Source organism: Malaya genurostris, chromosome 1, assembly GCF_030247185.1.
Source record: "Malaya genurostris strain Urasoe2022 chromosome 1, Malgen_1.1, whole genome shotgun sequence".
In the NCBI taxonomy this organism is placed as follows: Eukaryota; Metazoa; Arthropoda; class Insecta; order Diptera; family Culicidae; genus Malaya; species Malaya genurostris.
Genome location: NC_080570.1, coordinates 132,118,342 through 132,130,703, shown reverse-complemented (window position 1 = coordinate 132,130,703; position 12,362 = coordinate 132,118,342).

Here is a 12,362-nt window from a genome sequence, read left to right as displayed (position 1 = left end):
CCATTTCTAAGACATTTGGCACAAAAAGATTTTTTTCAATTTCGGAAATCTCAATTGATATTTAAAAAAATTGTTTCCGAGACTACACCAGATCTGGACGTTTCATACATTTCTTTAGTTTTGCGGTTTATTAACGCGGATTTCCGAAGTTGCGCGGTTTTTATGCGAATTTACGAAGCTACGCGTTTCTGTTTTGCGAGGTTTGTTTTTACGCGTTACGTATCCCCCGCATAAAAAGAAACCTAAGTGTACATGTTGATTATAACTGACATGATCATAATACTTTAATCGAAGTAGTTGCCTTCAATAGCTACACGGAAAGACCGAAATCAGCATTTCGGCGAAAAATTAGTTCTGATTTTAGTTAGTTATTTTTTGAGACAACTAAATAAATCTTACTTTTGCTAATTTAGATTATTTAATTCTAATTCCCTTAATAATAATAAAATATTTGTTGAAATGGCTATTTTTTTAGTTGAATTCACCAATTACACGTGCTGTCATTTCTTAGTTAAGGCACACTTCATATTCATTCAACTAATTTTTTAGTTGAATTAGAGAAATAAAACGTTGTTTTCAACTAACATAAATAGTTGAATTGGTTTCTGCAATTTGCAGCTATATGGCGCTCTGTCACCGAAAAAACGTTAACACCGTAGTGACTACTAGCCACTAGATGGCACACTACTACCGAAATAAATTTCAGTCGCGGTTATCTTTTCTACATTGGCAGGTTGTATTGGAGAAAAAGACATAAGCAAAACATGTACTTCTTTTCGAAAATTTTTCTTCTAAATCGCTGTTTTCTTCATTCGACTTCGCGAAATCTACTTTCTCACTGAAAACTTTGAGCACTCTTTCCACTAACAGTTTACGTCATTTTTACATATCGGTTTACAAATTTATAAGTGGATATATCGTAACACATGCGAAAAACATCTAAACAATTTGTAAGCAGTTTCAACAATAGCTGTCCCATTTAGCTTTTTAATGGATTGTTTTTCTGATTTTAATAACAAAATTAGTTGTCAATGAGAATTTCATGTTGGATGGAAATATTGGTGGTTGGTGTCCAGAATATTCGCCAACTGAACATATCCTCTAAAAATAAGAGTTGTTTTTCAGCAAAGTAAATTCTCAATTTTAACTAATTTTATAGTTATTTTGGAAATGTTGTTATTAAAATCAACTAATTCAAAAACAGTCATACGAATCAGGCGCAGAGCTAATTTCGGTCGTTCCGTGTGTGATTTGCTGGTGGTGAGGTTGCCATAGAGATAAGAATATAATTGAACTGTGTAGCAAACAAGTACAGCTGAACATGTTCGGTTCTTCTGTTCAAATAGGCTGTTTCTTCATGTGTTTTACGCGCTCGGTAGTTTAATACGATTTCCCCGGATAAGTGAAAGCTACAGGTTCGTATCCAGTCTTTGCAGTAATCTTTTTCGCAGTTTTCATTTCATAGTTGTATTCGTAGTTCCTGATGAAAAAAAATCATTTGAATAATAGTCTATAGATAAAAAACAACAAAATTTACTCGCAGCAAGCTTCTTTCTGGATGTAGTCGCTTTTAAGATATTTAGACATGAAAGGCAAAGAACTCAGATTATTAATGAATTACGCCATTTCAATATGTTACAACTAGTTGTTACTTGTACACGGAGGTCTTTTTTAGGCGGTTTTTTTTACGCGGATATCCGAAGTTACGCGGATTTCTGAAGTTATGCGGATTTCCGAAGTTACGCGGTTTTCTTGTTTTGTCTTAGAAACGCATGAAACGTCGAGATCTGTTTTTTTTTTTGTGAGGACAACATATCTCAACATTTTATACTTTTCTAAGACATCAAAAAAAAATTTCGATTTCGAAAATCTCAAAAAAAAATTTAATCAAAAAGTCGATTTTTCTTTAAAAAAAAATATTTTTTTTTTAGATAACATCAGATCTGGAAGTTTCATGCATTTATGAGATATTTGGCATAAAAAAAAGATTCTATTGCCTTGCGGGTTTTTTACGCGGATTTCCGAAGTTTTTTTACGCGGTACGTATCACCCGCGTGAAAAGAGGCCACAGCTTTTAGAAACGGCATAATTCATTAGTAATCTGGGTTCTTTAAATTTTATATCTAAAGTATGGCTAATTTTATGAGGAAAGTCACTGTGAATAGATTTTTTGCTTTTGAACTGTGGATTATTAATGATTGTTTCTTATGAGGAACTTCAAGTTAGAAAAAATGATTTCAGACGCCTATATCTGACTATTCACTTTTTAATTCACGCAGTTTTCGAGCTTGGAAGCTTACTAAAAATAGTTCAGTCTTTTTTACAAGTCAGTATTGTGTCGGATTGGTTGGATTTGGTGTGCAAAGTTTCATTTGAACGGAGTATGGAAAGTCTTTCGACTTGCTATACATTTCTGAAATTTCTTATAAGAAACATCACCTATTAAATTCTGTGCTTGGATATCAATTACCAATTTGAATGATATTATTTTTAAGTTTAGCTCAACACAAACAGACTTCAATATATTGAAGCTCTCTGAAATCAGAATAAAATGCCAAGGAATCTCTTTGAACAAGAGCTCCTATCAAATTATTTTCTTGTATCAGTAAAGATTAATTCACAAACAAAGAACCCAACGTCCAGCCAACTTCTGGAACTCATGGTCACGGTCAATCGACTGTGTCAACCTTGCCCAGCGAGTAAGTAAGTTTATATTGAAAGAACTAGCAGTGCACACCAAACTGCCACGTGACTGTCATCATCATCTGTCGAAAAATTATGGGCCCTACTCGGCTTTGACGGCGCGTGTGACAACTTAATCGTCCCCTGGGAAACATCCCGTACACTCGACGAACACTCGAAAGTAATTAAAACGTCGATTACAAATCAATCCGGACGCCTGCTAGCCGGTCCTGCTGACCAGTGGTCATCTCAACACAGCTGCTGCCGATCCGGAGGGCGAACCGAGACAATGACAATCCAGCGGAAACTGCATCAATCGTGCATTTTTCATTTTCTCGTCCCAGTTCGACCGGTAAGTCAACAAAGGAAAGCGCAAACTTTCCCTTTTGGAAGGTGCCGGGTCGCACCCTCATCGTGTATCGCAGTCGATCATGAGATAAATCTATCAAAAGCAGTCACTGCGATGCGGAACTGCAACTGCAAGATTTGGGTTGTGATTTTGGCTTTTGGCTCAAAAATCAATTAAAGCCGCAATGAATGACCGCAAAGAACCGTGTGACAGTTCGGAAATGAATGGCCTTTGCCGGACGCTAGGCTACGGAAGGGGCCAGGAAAAGGCTTTTCAGGAATTACTCGTGTAATTGATACACGTGTGGTCATTTCACGGACGAAACCGGGCTCTCCGAAGAGGCCACTTAGCTGTGTCATTACAAGGGTGGTAATTAGCTACTGTTGAGGATGGTTTTGTGGGAAAGTTTTTTTTCGTTTTTGGATACGTTTTTACGTGTGAGAATGTCAACATTTTGTCCCAGTCTCCAAATGACAAAAAAAACATAACTTTATTACTGAGTTAACACTACGAATTATTAACAAAAATTATTCATGAATAATTTGTGTAATAATTTAACATACGTTACGACAACCGCCGCTCCGAAAGTCACAAACAATTGCACACATCATCGTGTGCACCTTCGAATTTCATCGAATCGTAATTACCTTTCACTGTTCCGATTTAATACCGAAAATCCCTCCAGTGTAGAAAGTAATTATCCGAATCCCCAACTGAGCGGTGGGCTTGCACTGATACAAATTGAACTAATTTAAATTGCAGATATCCCACAATGTCCCTCTAAAACACAAACGTAGTTACGGAAAATATGCTGCCCATTTCGGGAACATTTGCGTACACCCTCTGGGAGGGTGGGGGGTTGGGGGTGGAGTATTTTCCCAGCAGCAATTTAAGCCCATTCCAAGCCTGCTTCACACCCTGGAAAAAATACTCTGTGGCTTGCAGCGAATGAGGTGTGCACCAATGATTTAAATGCATAAAATAATTTAAATTTATTTTAGCAGCTGCATCATCAGCAGTCCGACAGAAAGCGACCGGTCGTAAATTGTTCCGCACTGACCGCATCCTTCCGGAACTTCCTTTTCCAGGTTTATTCTAGTGTCATTGTTTAAACTCGCATAATAGACACAGACTCGATGAGCGGCTTCGGTAGATAAGTCACATTAACAGAAACGGGTTTCATTAAACACAACATCGCTTTGGTAGCCGTGCCTAGCCGAGGTTTCCATCACAGGCTTGCGAAAAGTTCACGAAACTTGTTTTTGCTGAAACATGGATGAATGCTGGAAGCTGCATCGTGTGTAGCTCAAATTTTAATATTATTATTAAGACATAATTACCAGCACGCGAATTTGTTCCTAGTTTGCTTGCTATGTTATTTTGGCTTCTTGTACTATTAATTACCGAAACTTTCGGCTGCCTCCAGACCTGCTTTGTGAGCTACATTATTCCAAATCGCTATAGACCGAAACATTAGCTTAGATCAGCTAATATGTAGGTTTATAAAATTGTTTTTGGAAGCTTGCAAGCGGTACTCTTATCTATGGTTATTATTAACGCTAAATTATTCATCAAAACTTTTGTTCTGGATGAGATTTCGTGTAAACTAGAGCTCATCTGGATTTTCATAGGAACCTGTGAAAAGTACGTATAATCTTCGTTATCTGCGGTACGAAAATCAGAAACGTGTAGTTTCGATTTCCAATGGCATTGCTCAAATATTTTTGTCTCGTTAATTTCCCGGTTCGGACCACTGTGGATTTGTAATTAAACATATATGGACAAATTACTAAGAATTCTTAATTTATGGCAATGCAACGTGGTTGATTTCGAATCTTTCATGGACACCGAAAGTTTCTGACGCCTGATTGAAAGGTTTTAGATGTAAAAGTTTCATATTGAAATTGATGTCACTTCTGGTTTGAGAGATAAAATGATATAAGTGACGTGTCTAAAAAACGCCAATTTGTCCCTTCACTTAATGTTCTCGGATATCCTAGGCTCGGTTTAATGAGACGTTTTCAATCACAAGAGAAATGCATTATCATTTCGCTAGGTGGATTAAGAAAAGATTTTTGCTTTTTGACCCACTATGCAAAAAGTTATACTAATTATGCGTCACAGTATACAAACCATCAGTGGAATATGTATTGAGACGAGAAATTGAACAAATGACGAAACTTCTTACAATGTATATTATTTTCCACAACCTGATAACATATAAAAATAGTATGTTGCATAGTTATTAATAGCATAGAAGTAAAAAATTACCTACTTTTTGGAAAAAAAATACAGGGTCTCTCTCTCCTCTCTCCTAACAGCTATAGGCCTGTGGTGTCCTTTGCTGTATCAAGCATACGTCTCCACATAACTCGGTCCTGCTCGTCACCAGCAACTCAAGGCACGGATGCTTCTGATATCACTTGATCGATCCACCTTGCTCGCTGCGCTCCTCTTCTTCTTGTACCAGTCAGATTAGATTCAAGAACCATTTTCACTAGGTTACCGTCCGACATCCATATGACATGCCCAGCCCATCGTAGACGTCCGATTTTAGCTGTCCGTACGATAGGTGGTTCTCCTAGCAGCTGTTGCAATTCGTGATTCATACGCCGTATCCATCTTTCGTCTTCCATCTGCACTCCTCCATAGATGGTTCTCAGTACCTTTCTTTCGAAAAAACTGAGGGCGCGTTGATCCTCTTCCAACATAGTCCAGGTCTCATGGCCATAGAGAACAACCGGTCTAATTAGCGTTTTGTAGATGGTCAATTTCGTGCGGTGGCGTACTTTTCTCGATCGGAGGGTTTTTCGGAGTCCAAAGTACGCACGATTCCCTGCCAAAATACGTCTATGAATTTCTCTACTGGTGTCATTATCGGCGGTCACCAATGAACCCAAATACACGAACTCGTCAACCACCTCGATATCGTCACCATCTATCAATAATCGTGGTGGGAGGCGTAGTGCTTCTTCTCTAGGGCCTCTTCCTCTCATGTATTTTGTTTTTGACGCATTTATGGCCAGTCCGATACGCCTAGGTTCAGCTTTCAGTCCGATGTAGGTTTCCGTCATCTTCTCAAGGTTACGTGTTACAATATCAATATCGTCAGCGAAGCCAAAAAGTTGTACGGACTTTCGGAAGATCGTGCCACGCTCTTCGAATCACACCTTCCACGGCATTATTGAACAAGATACAAGAGAGTCCATCACCTTGCCGTAGCCCTCTCCGAGATTCGAAGGGACTCGAGGGCGTCTCAGATACTCGGACGTAGCACATCACTCTATCCATCGTTGCTTTGACCAATCGCGTCAGTTTATCCGGGAAACCGTATTCGTGCATGATCTGCAATAGCTGTTCTCGATCGATTGTGTCGTATGCCGCTTTGAAGTCAATGAATAGGTGATGCATGGGTACGTTGTATTCACGACACTTCTGGAGTACTTGTCTTATCACGAATATGTGATCCGTAGTGGCGCGGGCTCCAGTACCTTGTAGGCGGCGTTCAGCAATGTGATTGCGCGGTAATTGCAACAGTCTGGCTTATCGCCCTTTTTGTAGACGGGACATACAACTCCATCCATCCATTCCTGCGGTAGAATCTCTTTCTCCCAAATTTTAAAAATCATCCAGCGTAGAGTTCTAGCTAGTGCCCCTCCTCCTTTGAGCATCTCGCCTGGCAACTGGTCATTGCCGCGGCTTTGTTGTTCCTCAGCTTGCCGATCTCCTCACTTATCTCCGACAGATCAGGGGCTGGGAATCTGTCGTCGGCTGAGCGAGCACCCAGATTGATTCCTGTACCGTTCTCTGTATCTTGTGCTTCGCCATTCAGATGCTCGTCATAGTACTGCTTCCACCTGTCGATCACCTCACGTTCGTTCGTGAGAAGGTTACCACTGGTATCTCTGCACATTTCGGCCTGTGGCGTGTAGCCTCTACGTGAGCGGTTCACCTTCTCATAGAACCTCGGTGTGTCATTTGCGCGGTACAGCTGTTCCATCGCTTCGCGATCTTGGTCTTCCTGGTGGCGCTTTTTCTTCCGGAAAACCGTGTTCTGTCTGTTCCGCGCCTGTCTGTATCGTTCCTTGTTCGCTCTAGTGCGGTGTTGCAGCATCCTGCAAAGTTTACGCATCGTTGACCGTTGTCGTTTGTTCCCGCGTGCAGGCTTTCCAGCCCGATTACGGTCCTGTACATTGCCTCTCGGACTACCTGAGCATTCATGTCGCCGATGATGAGTTTTACATCCCGTCGTGGACAGCTGCCTTGGGTTCCTTGGCCGTTCCAGCTGCGCGTAGAATGCTTCCTTCTCGTCATCGGGTCTCGTCTCATGTGGGTAGTGCACGTTGATGATGCTGTAATTGAAGAAACGGCCCTTGATCTTCAATACGCACATTCTATCACTGATTGGCTGCCACCTAATCCGGGCGGCTTGTTAGGACTGCACCAACCTCCTGTCTTGCCGGAGGGCCATCGTGTCAGCTCTGTTTAGAGTCCCACACTGACACAAGGACGGTAATCAGCCGCTCCTAACATGGAAAACAGACGCTGTTTCGAGCCGGCCCAACATGGGGAACAGATGCTCGGGTAGGCTCGCTCTCTGTAGAGAGAAGGCAAGCCCCCCCCCCCCCCCCCTTCCCTGTCAGCATACGATACGACCAAACTCCAAGCAGCTTTCCATCAAAGTAGCCATGTAATCATAATAAAACAAAACTTGAAACTGGTACCAATGTTGCCAGGTATGCCGATTCCTCGGTATTTATACAGATTTTTGCCGTCTATACCGCAATACAGATATGTACTTTTAAAATACCGATAACTCACGAATCATACAGATAAGTACCGATTTTGGTTTTTAGCTTGAATAGACATGAGAAAAGGTTGTCGCGGGACCTTTTTTTGCTCACCTCTTGGGTACATTTTCTACTACTTATGTAGAAGAGACTTTGATACCGATACCCGATCAGACGTGTTTATGAAAATTGTATCAAATTTAGATTTTATAAATAACACAAAATCCATCAGAATTCGATATAAATTCTCTATGGATAGTTGTTAAAATATCAAGATTTTACATTAAAAATTTGTGTCATTTGTATCTGATTATATCCAAGATTATTTTTATGTGAAATAATATTGTTATATCTTAATTGATTTGAAATTGTGTACAGTAGATTGAAGTTTATTTGCTTTTTCTTTCAGTAAGAGAAAAATATTTATAATTTCGCTATAATATTTGAAATACAAAATTTATAAATAAATATCACTACTGATAAATCAAATTTTGGTACAATTTACACCGAATTATCTATGGAGTGCAAAACTGTACATCTTAATTATAAGTCTTTTTTTGGTATAAATATCAAAACGAGATACAATTTCTATACAATTCAGATATGGTTTTCTGATCGGGTATGGTACAGATAGATTTTTGCGCCGAATACAGATTTTTGGAAAAACAACCTGGCAACGCAGACTGGTACAACCACTTTTGTTTTTAAATTAAAAGATGACTTTTTTTATCATTTGCTGCTCAAGAATATTCGAAACGTTGGCAATAAGCGTGAAACAATAATATCCTTCATAGCTAGGCAAAGTACCAAAGTGTTTCTTAATTTTCGGATGTTGTCAAAAAACTTTTTCTTTCCTACCTGCGACATAGGCATGTCATGAGTATAACATAATCTTAGTGTGAACAGTGCGGTTTTAACTTTATATTACTATCGTTAAAACATGTTATTTTCTGCAGGTGTGAACATAGTATAAGAACCACATTGGGGCCTGAATTGCGCATTGTCCAGTCGTTTACCAGAATAATAATGGCAGGTGTCTAACCTCTTGAAACTATCGACATCAGCTGTTCAATATTCACAATAGCCAGAGTCATCTTTCGGAAACGGACCAAACTAATTTATACTCCCAATATTTATTTCTCATCATTTTCAACATTTATTCGACAAAATCAATTATTTTTAAGATGAAAGGATATTTTCCATGTGCTAAACAGCAGACAGATATCAAAAAGATCCACAAAAATAATTTACACACAATATTTGGACATGTGTGATTGTTTCCTGCGTCAAAACGTGACTGGTCATTTAACAGATCGGCTGGAAAGTTCGTATCGTTTCTATGAGAGGGCGCCACTAGAATTAAATCCATACCATTTTCAGTTAGTACCAACCTTCAAAAGATACGTGTTTAAATTTGACAGCTATCTGATTATTAGTTTGTGAGATATTGCATTTTGAGTGAAGCTACTTTTGTTATTGTGAAAAAAAATGGAAAAAACCTGTTTTAATCCACCTAGTGGTGTAATGATGCCTTTCTCATATCAATCAAACTATCATATATAATACTGTGGTATTCTTCAAAATTATTTTTCTTCGATTCTTAAAAGAAAAATCGAAATAGATTTGTGTGACCGTCTACTGATAAAAACTATCAATTGGAAAAGATTTGAGGTCGATTTAGAAAACTTTTTACGGATTTTCGCTCTTTTCAGTGATGGTATAAAATTTTTAACACACTTTACCCTATATTTCCGGATCCTGAAGTCGGATCCGGATGAAATTCAGGAATTACGTATGGGACCACAGGACCTTTCATTTGAACCTAAGTTTGTGAAAATTGGTCACGCGATCTATGAGAAAAGTTAGAACACATATTTTCATTTTTTTGCACATTTTACCCCATGAAGTTAGTGCAAAAAACGTTAGATACACAAATACGCACATACACACACACAAACACGCACACACATACACACACACAGACATTTTGCGTACTCGACAAACTGAGTCGAATGGTATATGACACTGGGCCCTCCGGGCCTCGGTTCAAACGTTGGTTTTCACAGTGATTGCACAGTGATTCACAGTGATTGCATAACCTTTCTATATGAGAAAGGCAAAAAAAATAATTTTCTTCGATTCTTAAAAGAATAACCGAAATCGGTTTGTTTGACCGTCTACTGATAAAAACCATCAAATTGGAAAAGATTTGAGGTCGATTTAGAAATTTTTTTAAGGTTTTTCCCCATTTTCAGTGATGGTGTACAATTTTTAACACACTTTACCCTATATTTCCGGATCCGGAAGTCGGATCCGCATGAAATTCAGGAATAACGCATGAGACCACAGGACCTTCCATTTGAACCTAAGTTTGTGAAAATCGGTCGCGCCATCTATGAGAAAAGTTAAAACACATATTTTCTTTTTTTTGCACATTTTACCCCATAACTCTCGAACCGGAAGTCGGATCCAAATAATATTCAGGAATTTTGTATGGTACCTCAAGACCTTCCATTTGAATCTAAGTTTGTGAAAATCGAATCAGCCATCTCTGAGAAAAGTTAGTGCACTTATTTTCACGATTTTTTGCACATTTTACCCCATAATTCCGGAACCGGAAGTCGGATCCAAATAATATTCAGGAATTTTGTATGGGACTATAAGACCTTTCATTTGAATCTAAGTTTGTGAAAATCGGTTCAGCCATCTCCGAGAAAAGTTAGTCCCAAAAAACGTTACATACACACATACGCACATACACACACATACACACACACACACACACACACACACACACACACACACACACACACACACACACACACACACACACACACACACACACACACACACACACACACACACACACACATACACAGACATTTTGCGTACTCGACGAACTGAGTCGAATGGTATATGACACTCGGCCCTCCGGGCCTCGGTTCAAAAGTCGGTTTTCACAGTGATTGCATAACCTTTCTATATGAGAAAGGCAAAAAGGAATTTCGTGTGTTGATGAAACACTACTTTTTGATGAAAAAAAAAGTGCCGCCGATACCAAAAAAATGGCTTGATGAGTGTTATCCAGACTCTGCACCGGGCGAAGCAACAATTCGTAAGTGGTTTGCAAAATTTCGTACTGGTCATATGAGCACCGAAGACGATGAACGCAGTGGACGTCCAAAAGAGGCTGTTACCGATGAAAACGTGAAAAAAATCCACAAAATGATTTTCAATGACCGTAAAGTGAAGTTGATCGAGATAGCTGACACCCTAAAGATATCAAAGGAACGTGTTGGGCATATTATTCACGAATATTTGGATATGAGAAAGCTTTGTGCAAAATGGGAGCCGCGTGAGCTCACAATCGATCAAAATCAACAACGAATTGATGATTCTGAGCAGTGTTTGGAGCTGTTATATCGAAATAAAACCGATTTTTTTCGTCGATATATAACAATGGACGAAACATGGCTCCATCACTTCACTCCGGAGTCCAATCGACAGTCAGCTGAGTGGACTGCACGCGATGGACCGAACCCAAAGCGTGGAAAGACTCAACAATCGGCCGGTAAGGTTATGGCGTCTGTATTTTGGGATTCGCATGGTATAATTTTCATCGACTACATTGAAAAGGGAAAAACCATCAACAGTGACTATTATATAGCGTCATTAGAGCGTTTGAAGGACGAAATTTATAAAAACGGCCTCATTTGAAGAAGAAAAAAGTTTTGTTTCATCAAGACAATGCACCGTGTCACAAGTCGATGAAAATCATGCTGAAATTGAACGAATTGGGCTTCGAATTGCTCCCTCATCCACCGTATTCTCCAGATTTGGCCCCCAGTGACTTTTTCCTGTTCTCAGGCCTCAAGAGAATGCTCACTGGTAAAAAATTTAGAAGCAATGAAGAGGTAATCGCTGGAACTGAGGCCTGTTTTGAGGCAAAGGACAAATCGTACTACAAAAATGGTATCGAAAAGTTGGAAGATCGCTATAATCCCTGTATCGCCTCTGATGGCAATTATGTTGAATAATAAAAACGAATTTTGGCAAAAAAATGTGTGTTTCTATTAAACGATACGAACTTTTCAGCCGAACTGTTATAAAAGTGTCTTAAATCATATTGCAATGTTTTAATGTTTTGCAACTGAAGGTTGTAGCTTCTGAACAGTATATAGCATTCCGAGTGAAAAACTATTTCTCGCACTATTTCTTGCACAAAACTAAAAGTGGCCATGTCTCCCCTACTTCATCAGGTCGGCACAGTGTTTCCAACAACTAGGAAAAATAGAGGGATCCCGATGCCTTCGAAAATACGTCACACTTGGCAAGCGATTTCTAGCTGCGGACTAAAACTTAAGTTCATTTAGACGAATTTTCGTAGCCGTCTGAGTTTTGTCGCCTTCGTCGGATTCGACTAGCTAAGCTGTCACTAAAGAATGTAGCTGAATAAATTTATACACAGAAATGTATGTCTTCTCGAATGTCTAAGGAATAAAGTTAGGGGAAAGAAGAAAATTTCATAAATTAGTCCTGTC